This window comes from Tuber melanosporum, assembly GCF_000151645.1.
Source record: "Tuber melanosporum whole genome shotgun sequence assembly, scaffold_2, strain Mel28".
In the NCBI taxonomy this organism is placed as follows: domain Eukaryota; kingdom Fungi; phylum Ascomycota; class Pezizomycetes; order Pezizales; family Tuberaceae; genus Tuber; species Tuber melanosporum.
Window position 1 is genome coordinate 1,320,414 of NW_003298863.1, and position 13,023 is coordinate 1,333,436.

Genomic DNA, 13,023 nt, shown 5'->3' on the forward strand with positions numbered 1-13,023 from the left:
TTAGTACAATATCCTCTTATCTTGGTAGCTAAGATGAAGCAGACTAGTTACAAGTAGGGGTGCGGGCAGGGAATGCCCTAGGAACAACCGGGAGGGGTGAGCAAGTGTACTGTACAAGTATGATATATAACGAGGCGTCGAGACAAAAGCCGATAGCCTATGCTCTTGTTGACTGCAGCTTATCATGGGTCAAATTTCCAATGGCAAAGTGTAACCACGCTTTTCAGAAAACGCCCGGTTCCTGACCTGGAGAGGTGAAGGATCCACTCACATGGGCACGGAAGTTGGACCCAGGGGCAGAAATTTTCAAGTCTGCTGAAAAGGGAATCAAACCCATGGACGTTCTTACTTGACTTTCGCGTGAATGGGAATCTCTTTCACGAGAGTGTCGCAGTTACTTTCTTAGTTTGGAGAATTTTTGAGGCCTTTATCACACTACCCCGCTTTTGGGCTTCTAAAGGACGCCATTTGTTTTCCTTGTTAGTTGGTTGTTTTGAAGCTCCCCTATGGATGTTGAGTGATCTGGTCTTCATGTCATAGCCTAGAGGTACTATGCGGGGGTTGTACCCATCCACGATTAAAGAATCCAATGAAAGAGAAATCCAGCCCGGCGGGTAGAGCAATCTCTTACACAGAGGCTAATTTGTAGAGAAATGGCTGACTCAAGAGGGGCCAATGCATAGGTTCAATTTGAGTTTGGTATGGTATTTAGATTTGATGGCTCGGGACTCCGAATGAGAGAGCCAGACTTTATACTTGTCCCAAACAAGAAGCATCGGAAAATATGAGTCGTGAGTTTGTATGGAACCTCAGATCCACACGGATTTTTTTTTTTGCCTTGCACTTGTACTTGTGCTCGTGCTTGTATTCTGCGAATCCCTATTTTCGGATACCGGTACTCCCCTGGCACGGGTACCAGGGTCAACATGTCTCAAAGGATTAACTTACACTTTCCGTCAGCCCCTAAGGCAGCATGTTCCGTAGGTCTGCAGGGACGTAAGATACTTCGAACAAAAACATGGGGAAGTGCTCGGATACCAGGATTAGCCCGTGAACCGTTCCTATGACTGGTCATTTCTGACACATAAGTGAGTCTCTTGATTGAAATAGAGAAGAAATTCCGTGAACATTTTGCGATTCTCTATTTACATTGAAGGGGTTTCTCTAGTCTGGCTAGTAAGGCCACCATGGCACGTTCATGGATTATGTCCTCCATACGGGTATTCAGCGCATCTAATGTAGTTCAATAAACTCTGCCAACGCATTGAAATTGCCAACCAGTAAAGAAAGAGTAGGACGTTGAAGTAGATTCTTCAGTGGGAGTAACCCCTGCAAGACAGCATTGAAAATGCCCCGGAATCGCTTGAATAAAGTGTGGTGCTGCATTTCACAGCCCTTCCTAGCTGGTCTTCCGAGCGAGAGAAAGGATGTTGTCCTCCATTGTCTGGAGAGCGGTGCTGTTATCGTTAAGTGAGGAGAGAACATTTTGGCTAATAGAATCGCACTAGTAGAGCTTGACATATGTTCTTTCTCAGAGCCTGCATATAAAAGTACCGGCGGCCTCCGTCTTCTCACACTCCTGTTTATAGAAGACCATCACTGCGGCTTTTATTGACCGCAATCGAGTAAGACAGCTGGGATCCAGCGATATTAGAGGAGCAGCCTCACGGCACTTGCACAGCCCTTTTCGGGATCCAGGGCGAGAGTAATGCAGTACTGTGCACGGTAAGCGGGATCTTGTTAATCGGGAGTCGCCTCTTGCTGTCACAGCAGTGCCGGTGCACACTCTTTTTGGTCCGTTCTGGTGCCTACAACCGTGATGCTTTTCTACGTGGGCATCAAATCCAGGCGGCACACCGATTCGGGACTTTGCTGAGTTATGATACCTAAGTTAATCTCCAAAACGCAGGTACAAATTATATGTCCGAAGCTCCAAAACAGGATACCCCGATTTCTCGGGGAGCACCGCAATAGCGAGATTCTACTCCGTAGTGCACATTATGTCGCCACAGGGACGGCAAGGGTTCGACTGGGATGAATGGAAGTTGTGGGAAAATTTTTTATCGCGCCCACTGAAGGCTGAGAGAACCCAGCGCAAAAATAATAATATTATAGCATAATAGAAGGATAAACAACTGAGGATAGCTAGCCCCACCAGGGTAAATCTCAAACCTTCCTGTCATACGTCAGGCCAACCGTTAATTTTTGTCGTCCTAAAACCTTGCATGGGCTTGGGTTACTATAGCCCCTAACCTTACTTTGCCTGGTTTTCTAACTACCGTATGTGAAATCCTTTAGCAGAAACCGAAAGGAGGATACACCGAAGATTCTCCTAGAATGGGCGCCCAGAGATAGTATGCAAGATGGAGCATAATCCCGCTCATGAGCGGAAAAGATGGCACCGATGATGGCCCGTCAGCAGTCTACCAAGCATGCGGTGTTGTTAGGACTGTGGGCAAGGGACTGCAGTGCAAGCAAAAGTGTCCTGAACATGCTGAGAATCTAAACACTATATGCCCTTCTATACTTCCCTTCCTCAGAAATTGCACTCAGCTCACCGGGTATGATATCTAGTTCAGTTTCCCTGCAACTTTTCCGGGGAGATGATACACATCATACTCGCACAGACTATGGAGTTCTCTCCCAGAGCGTGAGGGCCATGGGAAGCAGGAAACCAAGGAGCCATTTCGGATTCCTTCAATCCATATTCTCAAAGTGCCTATCGTATCACCAAAGGTCTAATATTTCTTTAACCTAAATATACCGGTATCTCGGGGAAACTATCTTCCCCTCCCGAGACATCCCTTCTTAACTTCAGTACCACAACGGCAGAGCAAAGTGGAGTTAATAGTCCTGCCTGTTCTTGCCTCGATCCTATTCTGCATACTTTCTTTCCGCGCATCTGGTTGCCACCCAAACCTTCAATTTGACCTCAATTATGATGCATTGATATAAAAAAGTTTTACTTAAGATATATGATATATCACATTATGATTCATGGCAGCTAGTATTGCCACATGTTCTTGTCTTGGCACAAATAATGCTGCTGAATAATACAATAGGCACAGGTGGCAGGTGTTTGGTGCCAGTGAGAGCTGTGACGCTGGGGGAGACTCGAGTGCAAGTACGGTAGCATACTAAGTCATCCTTTCCTCGATTTGCAAAATTGTTGAACAAGTACATAAAGAAATAACAGGATGAAGAGTAACTGTTCAGCCAAGTATATTGAAAATACCAACTGTGGAAGTTTGCCATCTCTAGTCCTGCCTATGATAGATAATCTTCCAAATACAAGCTTCTTTGTAGCATTCCTGTGAAGTCATAAATCTCACTCATATTCTTACTGAAGTAACCCAAAAAAGTATCAAATTGGTGTGGGAAAACATATTCGAAGTGGCATAGCCCAAAAAAAGCTTATTAAGACAAACTGTCCTACTTTTCTTAAAGTAAAACAACTTTATCGATCGAAGAGAAAACCAAATCGAATTGCATTGTCAGCAATCGGTGCTCGTTTGGAATGTTCCTGTCTGCTATCACTCCTTGCTCAGGGGATCTCAGAGCCCCTCTAAGTATGACAATTTCATCCTTAGAGTTAACGAATACTAGACACATAATCAACTCGACAATACCAAGAATATCAGGGCGGGCCACGACGAGCCCATCCACGCCCACAATATTACCCCACCATCTTGACTTGTTTTTTTCTGTTCAAACCTATTTTTCACTTTTTAAGGATTTCATCTACACGCTATCCTCGCGCGACGAGGCTAATTAGTCGCGGGGCAGATGTGCCAACCAACCTAACTTCTGCGGCGCCCTGCGAGTGCGGGAATGCTTGGCAGTTGTTTCCAGGCTATCAAAAGGTTATAAAGAGCAAAGGGGTACTGAATTCATAGTGTTCGTTAAGATGGTGGAGTGGTTAACAAGTTCGCCTGCTAAACTCCGAAGGAGCTAATCGGCGGATGCCTTCGGGCGCGCAGGTTCGAATCCTGTTCTTGACCGAGTTGCCCTTTTCGTTGATTCTTTTCTAATATCGTTTTTCCCCTCAGATACCGGACGGGTGAGTTGGATTTTTGGGCGAATCGGGAAGCGTAGCTACAGCGTCCTGGTAGAACTCAAACTAGGTAGCCGAGTCATCCATTTTCGGCTCACGGGTTGGTTTATTGTGTTCCCTAAAGCTTAAGAGCATATTCTAGTAATCCCGGGATCAATTTTGTCCTCCGGATGAGCACAGATCTTCAGTGGTGCGGTATTGTAGAGATTCAAAAATATCCGATCAAAAACGGGTAGCAAAGGGGGGAAGACACATCACCTTTGAGCGGGGGTAGCAGCGAGAAATGCTATCAACAACAGGTTTAAACCTGTCTCCAAGGCCGACTGGTATATGGTGCCATAGCGTCGTTGAGAGAGAAAAAGAACCAGTGAGAGTTTACTTACTCAAATCGGCTGGGCGGGTATGCCTTACGCCTCCGTACCGGTATTTGAGGTGGGCGTTGGAGTTTAGTTCAAGCATAAAGTATGGCACTTTGACTCTGCCAAATTTTGCCCGGATGCTCTTATATTCCTACGATTTGTATCATATCATGCAGCCAAGAAAGACACAAATCGAAGGGCTAGGTTGCGAAAAACAATTGAAGGAATGGTGGACTGATCGGCCGGTAAAAAAACCATACAAACTCGGGATTCCAGATTGAGAATGAAGGCAAAAGATAGCAAGCAGATCTGGGCCGAGAAGGTAAGTTAGATCGGCAGTCCTCCTTCCCGGCTAGACGCCTCGAGGAGTAGCACGAAACCTCACCGATGCCAGCGAAAGAAATTCTAACCGGAAAACCGGTGGAAAGTGGGGAAGTTCGGACGGAACCTTGACATCTCTTAAAAAAAAAACCCCTAAACGACATCGAAGAAAATGAACCTCAGCTGAATAAGCAGGAGATCTCCTGGTACGGCGGAAACCACAATCGCACGCCCAAAGTCATCTAAAGAGTGCTAAACCCAGCGACCCGAGAGTTGCCAGCAAGTGGGGGCTATCTTGGGGGGGAACAGATGTCAACCATTACCCAATCTTAATGCTTCCAATGTCCTGTCAGAGGGTGACGCTTTTCGAAATTGCGGTTCTGAGCCCAAATCTACTGAGGACAACATTATTGCAGATATCAAGTGAGTAATGAAAAATTGATCCAAGCGTCATGTCCGGCAAACCCCACGAAGGTGTGACCGCCGGAAGCCTTACCTGGTATCGAGGATCCGAGCTACTATCGAGACAGCCCAATACCCCAGACACATGCACTGGTCTGCCCCTTAGAGTCACCCATCCGTTTGGCCCATTTTACACCAAGACTTCTGCCGCCCGTGGCTCTGGGGCACAAGGACAAGTTATCCAGCTATCCATACACCCATCTTCCGCTAGACGGAATATCCAGCCATGCCAATAAAAACTCAATATTTGAAGGTTAAAGATGCAGTTTAGTAGTTTGTGTGAACATTTGAAATTAGCGATTCCCAAAATGACCACCTCTTTATATGAGATGACACACATCCTAGCCACCTAAGCTAAACCTCCAATCCCTTCTACATGATGAGTTCATCTGCTGCGTGTGAAAATAACGAGCGGTAAGATTAGAATCCTAGAGTTACTCGAAGCAGTATCATGAGAAGTTCTGAGCTATGGATCTATCACACCTGTGCTACGACGTTACCGTATTCACTCGGGGAAAGGAGGAAAGAGAGATTGTTGCTCGAGGTAAGCACCATGAGAAAAGCACCATATCCATATTCTCGTGAGTTAACGCCCCCTATTATTACTACTGCCACGACCGGGGATACGCTTCCTGAATCACATATGAGCACTCCTATCCGCTTTAAAATGAGCCTTGCGCTAGATGGACGGAAGGCAGGAATGTACTGTACAGGTGATGAAGAGAACGTTCCCAGCCATCAAGCCAAAAACCGCCACTCAGTCACCTATCATCACTCGAAATAAAGCAGAGAGAACAGGATGCGAAACCCCAAACCATAATTGTGTGGAGTAGGCCCACTATTCCGTGATTGATATTATAAGAAAATCTAGTCGAATGATCAGTAGCGTCAAGCCCCGAAAACTCCTTGGTCTAGAACTCCAAAACGTACTTATCAAGACCTTAGTGCGCCTCCAATGCAACTCATCCGGCCGTATGGTAGATCGCGGTGGCAGAGAGTAAATTCCTTGAGTCGGGGGTCAGCCCGCAAGGTTCCAACAGCCGGCATAAGGCTCTCAATGGTAACCTGTGCCCTCGGCCCGATAGGAACCAGTGGATGTACGATATCGTAATTAGCAGGTGCTGCCGCGGGAGGCAATACTACAGCTAAGTTAATTACAATACAACTACTAGAGTTACCACATTGACATGTTCCAAACCTAAAACCCATTTCAAGTTTTGGTATTCCTGCTGAACGTTTCCCGCAATTCTTGTTTAATGACAAGGCCATTTACCGTTTTATTCCGGCTCCTTTACATTACCAATGTTCTGGAAAGGCCAGCTGTCCCACATGACCGCCGCCCGTCTACTTGTAAGTTAATAACTTGTCAAAATCCTCGTTCAACATTCGCTCCTCAGATGTGGGCAGCACCAAGTCACAAGCTTTTTGTTGTCAATATTCCAGCTCCAATCAAGCTCCAGACTTGTACTGCTTCGGCAGTGTACAGGTTTAGCATTCACTCTTCATCTTTTCTCATGAATCGACTCGCTGTGGCACTATTGAGGATGGCTCTTCCTTAATCCTCTCGAGTGATAGATTATGATACACCATGGTCTCCCCCTGAGCAAGGCACTGTGGGCGGGAGCCAAAACAGTGGCTATTTTGTAAACTCCAGTCCATATTTTCACCTCCAAGAAGCAAACCAGTCCAATAAAAATGATGGGCGCGTTCCGTAGATTAAAGACGTGGAGCCCACGCGTAGTCCATAAAGCGTACCTAAATCCACAACAGAAGTGAAAGAATACGTGTACCACACAATTCGCGGTAACAGTATGTATGATAACCTGCGTATCAGCAGGACCAGGGAGGTGAGGATACCCTTACGCAAAATAATCAAAACTCCCCACCATCTCCCCCAACCTTCTCTCGTCCCCTATTGAATAGGTGAAAAACACATCTTCCTTTTGATCCCCTAGTAAGTTACATCAACCGCTCCTCCCCTGACCTTTCTCACCGTTATACCAGGTCTAGCTCCTGATGGTGAAAACTTTTAGACCGCGTGAGTCCTGCAGCCATGGGGCACGAGGATGGAAACCTCCAGGGAGCACTGGCCCTTACACGAGCCAGACCGCCCGCCCCCACCCAAGAGATCCGGTCTGTTCCTCACTGTCATGACAAATTCATCGACGGAAAGTACGGGCCGAGAATCATGAACTTCCCCCTTCTTATGATACCCACGATAAGATATCTTCAATCACCCGCCACAGTTATTTCACTAAGATAATGATATGCATCATTACGATAGGTCAGATTAACATATCTAGTTTTTTGGTCTCATTAGCAGCCTCAACATCAACCAAGGTATATAATACTATACTCAATCCTCCGAACCTCAGGGTATAACTGCTTTATAGAGGCTTTCCGGAACCAATACTGATACCAAATACTTCTCGAAGGTTAAGAGGTGGGCTGTACGCTTATGGTATGATATTTGCATGCTTACCCACAAGGCACTGGTACTTCCGCAAAACTCCAGCTAAAGGATAATATTTTCCAAATCCGATTGGAAGAGCAAAATATCCTTTGCTTCCCTTCCACTATAGCACTTCCGTTCTTCCATACAGATCGGTACGATGGCTACAGTTCTTTCAAAAGAAAACCCCTCACAGTTTGTTGGCACATACCTAGCGGTATTCATGGATATATTGCCCTAATATATGACGATTATAGTACCACTGCTATCTTCGTGACGTAGCATTGTTACTGAAAAGCATTATATATCACTCGTATTATCAGCGGCTGAGCTCATGGGGGATTTGCCGCTTGTGCCAGATTGATGCAACCCCCATGCTGCTCTGCAATGACGTTCCGATTTAAGACATGCCACCACCAGAAAAAGCAAGCATAAGCGTGAGTCGATATTTTTCTTTTTCTTTACCAGGAACATTTCTCGTACTCGATCTTTGGTTTGGGAATCGAACTGGATCGGTAAGGGTTGGGAGTTCTCGAGTGCTGTACCAGTCTGGCGTTACATGCTGAAGTTTTTACTTATCACACACAGGCAGCACGGGAAAAATACTCAATTAGAGGCTCTCCCTGCAAGAGAATCAATTACAGCAGCAGGATGCACAAAAATGGGCCAAACCTGCTCCCTGGGTACAACACCAAACCGGGTCTGTTGGTGAACTCCGTATCGGAGGAATAGAGCGTGAAACCCGGGATGAACACTCTCCCGCCCACTCATTATTCAATGCGATGACGCTTACAGTCCGTCTAGGGAATGTTATTATACTAAAGAAATACCACTTCACAGCGCTGTAGTGACCTTATCGACTTCTGACCAGTGATCTCCTAGCAAGGCAACAGGCCTTGTTTTGGACAACCGAACTAATGATCGCCTTCGACTGAAGGAAAAGCACAAGATAAATCATATCACCGGAATCCTGCTTTCAAACTCCGCGGATTCAACTCAGTCTACCAATCCAGCTTCTTGGGAACCTTATCGTTCAAATCCCGGCAGACCGTGATCTAATGTGCAGATATACGGGCATTCAAACACCCCTGCGATCCTTCAAAGGTCAAAGCCGAAAAGGGTTCTAAACCGATGGGTAACCAGATTCAGCGGAAAAAAAAGAGCTGTTGAGGCCCCCTCAAGACTACTTTCTAAACGGATGGTGGGGGTACCGGTATCGTTCTAGTGTCACATTCCGCTACCGCGCCCAAGAGATCGGTGGGATAAGGTCTCGGTTTAAAACTCCATTAATTTATTACCAATTAAGGAAGGATACTTTCTAGATGTCGTTGTTTTACTAAACAAGACCTCTTCGACGTAGCATCGACTCAGGGATACTCGAGTACCATAATGGTACAGAGGATCTATGAATTCGACAGAAAATGGTGAGAGGGTCGAAGTTGGACATCGCCACGGGCCGGACTTGGCTCACGTTCGAATGCAGATCGGCTGGGTCTGTGGTGCCATTCTGGGAGAAGGTGATGGCTGCGATCTCGAGTGAGGTAGGTTATTCCATCTCTCAACGTGCGTGCGAGATTGAGCTCGGCAGTTAGGCGAGGGGAATGAATCATCGAAAATCACGCAACGACCGCAAGAAAATTTGTGGGGGTATGATTGTGCCATTTGGAACCCGCCCCCCGAAGGACGCTACCGTATCTGCTTAGTGATAAGCGAAATAGGAACGATAACGTTACATCTATCGTAAAAAAACTGGAATGAAGCCAGGACGTCCAGAATTTCCCCCTTTGGATTAAAGGGACATAGTGGAGGTTTGGGAGGTCGGTTCGCCCGATTGTTGTGTTTTGCTGGCTAGAGCCAGGCTGGGATATTTGGGATAAACTCAATTGCTTGATATCTTTCGGCCCTCGATTGGGACAAGCAAAGAGGAAAATACAACTAAACTAAGCTTGCTAGGAGTGGCAACTCCAGCTTCCAAGCGAGATTCTCAGTTATTCCGGTTCTCAATTATGTCGGTTTTCACGGCAGGGTATTTTTGCATTGGCGAAGTGCTTGTGCAAGTACAATATTGGACTTGGGAAGTCAGCTCATCGCGGCTTTGCAGGCAACGTTTAGTCCATGCATCGTGGGATACGGCATCGAAGCGCGACCGATGAAGTACCGGGCCCCACTATTGCTTGTCCCGCACACATGATTGGGTCAGAACCAGCTTTTCATTAGGGATGGCGTTCTATGGTATTAGCCGGAGATCATCCGGGGCTAGCCACCTCGCAAGAGTTGTCTCACACTTAGGTGGTTAAAATGATATCGATCCAAAAGATTATGTCCAGGACAGTATCAGTATCTAGAAGCTCTTTTAGTTGTGGGGGCACTAAGGCGCCCCAGCAGATCGTGTTAAAGATCATGTTGACCTGCTCGAGTACTGAGTCGACTGTCGATATCACGGAAATGCGATGCGCGAAGATGGTCTCTAAAGACATGTTGATGTTTGTTGCCTAACGCTGTTGGGCACTCACGATTCGTGTGATCGTGCCCCTTGCACCGATCGACTAGAATGAAATGATGTTGATTTGTCGGGGCGAAGTTGACATGCAAAAAAGAGGAACTATTGGAAAGGTTTGAGTTGAGTACAGCTGGTCCGATAACTTCAACCACTCCACCACGGCTGTTTGTTCAAGAAAAGTGCCGTCTATGGCGCAAACGGAGTAGGGACGAGGCGCAGAGTGATATAACATCACACTCCAGCGCAGTGGTTCACCGTATTCACCATAGCGGTATTCTGTTTCAAGGAGCTCCAACCAGGGAATCAATCAAACGTTGATCTTGGTCCAAGCAGTTGATCCTTAACCACCAACATCCCACGTGCCCAAATGCCGAAGCAGAAAATTTGGGCTGTCATAATGGGATTTATGATATCCCATTATGATTGCAAGAGAGCACAAGGATTCGAGCGAAACCCCTGATGTATGATACAGCAAATGACTTTGACCTAGATTGAAATTTCCAGGGTGCAGGAAATATTCAAGAGCGACTTCGGTATTGTTAAGGTTGCTTGTACCGGGACATATCCTGCTGGTATGCGCCCAACACGGGGACAAGGATGTAGAGCTCTGATTGGAGCAAGCTAGCCGGGACAGCCGAAAGTCTAGCACGGTACTTTTTATGGCTGCTGCCACAACTCCTTACTTGTATCGGGAGGCGACCGCAAGTGCATAAAAGTTTTCTGCAAATATTTTCAATCGAGATTCCTCGCAGCAGCGGAGGGCAGAGAGTATCACGCGTTACCCCTCCCGAAGCTCATTCCACGAGCTCTATCCCTGCTCTATGGGAATTGCTTTTTATGGAAGAATCGGAAACCAAAAAGTACAAGTGCGGGGATAGAAGGTTGACCGAGGAAAAATATTTTTCGTGTTTTGTTGTTGGCCTTTGGATAAACAAAGTACCGATACGTAAAGTTAGATATTTGGAAGGGGCTGCTGAGGAACAGTGGTATTGTACGAGCACAGTACCGGTACCTGTACTCGTACTGTACAAGTACAGTGCTATGCTCCTGCAGCCATGTCCGTAAAGCTCTCATACCATCCCTTTGCGCAGTACCTCGAGAGCGATAGCTATTAACAACAGGATGGCGAGAGAATTTTCCATACAGTTGTTTTCGGATATGTCTCTCGGGACATTGTAAAAATTTTATCACAATTTGTTCTACTGGATGGTCTGAAGGGAGGGCTAGCGAAGCGTTTCCAAGAGCGGGTGATAGAGTACGAGTACATGGAAGGGCATGGGAACTTGCGGATGCGGCTGTACTCGTACTGGGTGTACAAGGAGTGAGACATCGGGGTGCTCTCACGGCACTTGCTGCGGCCAGGCGCGAAGCCGAACGAGCGGTCTACATATCAAAAGTGTGCCGATACCAGAGTCGAAATCCTTTCAATTGAATGAGGTGGAGTCTTAAATCCTGTACTGTACCTGAGGAAGAAGGGTGGTGCTGTGTACAGTAGCACACACAGGGTTGTATCTGGTGGATACAGCATGGTTGGGTCGCCCTCGCACCACCAAACGGCGCTTGAGTATTTAATTAAGTTGGCCGCTGCCGTGCCCGAGTAGTCATCATATTGGTACCGTATTGGGCAGCGTGAGGTGAGTACTTGTAGAGAGGCAAGGATTTATGACAGCGTGATGGGTGACCGGGCTGGAGACTCGCTTGGTTCCCTCATTTCGGGAAAGTTATTACAAGTATCATGTGTTGCACACGTTGCACGAGTACCGGTACCTGACTGCCTGTAGAAGACTTATGCGAGTTACCACAGCATCACTGAAGTGTGGTGGCCTCGAGACTCGAGCACTCGAGCTCAAGCAGTTGATAGAAGTTAGGGTACGGCATGTGTGTGTGTGGAAATGGATGCGAGCGAATAAATGAGTAGATGAATGAATGAATGAATGGATGGATGACTGATTAAATTGGGCTCGGTAGCCATGTACCCCACACAGAGCGGGGTGCACAGACTAATTTCTTGATACATAGCTTTGCGGGGGTTGGTGGGAAAGAATTCGCTGTTAAGGGAGCGCTTGACCGTTCAGTTGTTCACTCAATGGACTGGGGAGGGAAGGGGAATCACCTGCTCTTCGGTCTGCAACCTGACGCATGCGCTTTCCTTGACGTAGTTCTGCTCATGGTAAAAACGGCGGGTGACCTGTGATGGTGAAGTGTAAACAGGAATATTCGCTTTGTTTTTTCTCTCCCTTCCTTCCTTCTACGCGTATCTGGATCCCTCTGGAACCGTTCTATAATATCTCTTTTTCCTTTTTTTCTTTCCCTTTTTTTCTTTTCTTTTCTTCCGATAATCCTGCAGATTTAGGGTACGGGAAGTTCTGACGGGGAATAAATAAAGTCTTGCTCTGTTGTGGCCAATTCCGGACGGTGATGGTGGTTGATGATGATGACGGTGGTAGTGGTTTCGGAGGTTGTGATGATTTTTGGAGGTGGCGGAGGGGATGTCATCTTACGCGAGAATAGCGGCGAGGTAAGGGGTACAGGAAAAGGAAGGGAATTTACGATGGAATTGAGTAATGAGCCCCCTCGCCGGGTGCGTCGGGTATCTAACGTTACGTTGTGAATTGATCGCTCATTCGAGAGTGCTCGAGTACCGGTACAGTACAGTACTATAATACAGCAGTATGAGATCTAATCAAGAAATGAGAGGAGGCGAGTGTGAGCTGTATGTAGGAGGTAGTTGGCTGTATGAACTCAAGCGAAAGTGTGAAGCGTGTGGATGTAAAAATGAATTGTGTATGGATGGGTATGGATGGGTGGATGGACGGATGGATGGATGGAATGATGGATGGGGGAGGTGAAGCTTCTCTGGGCTGCTAACATTCAG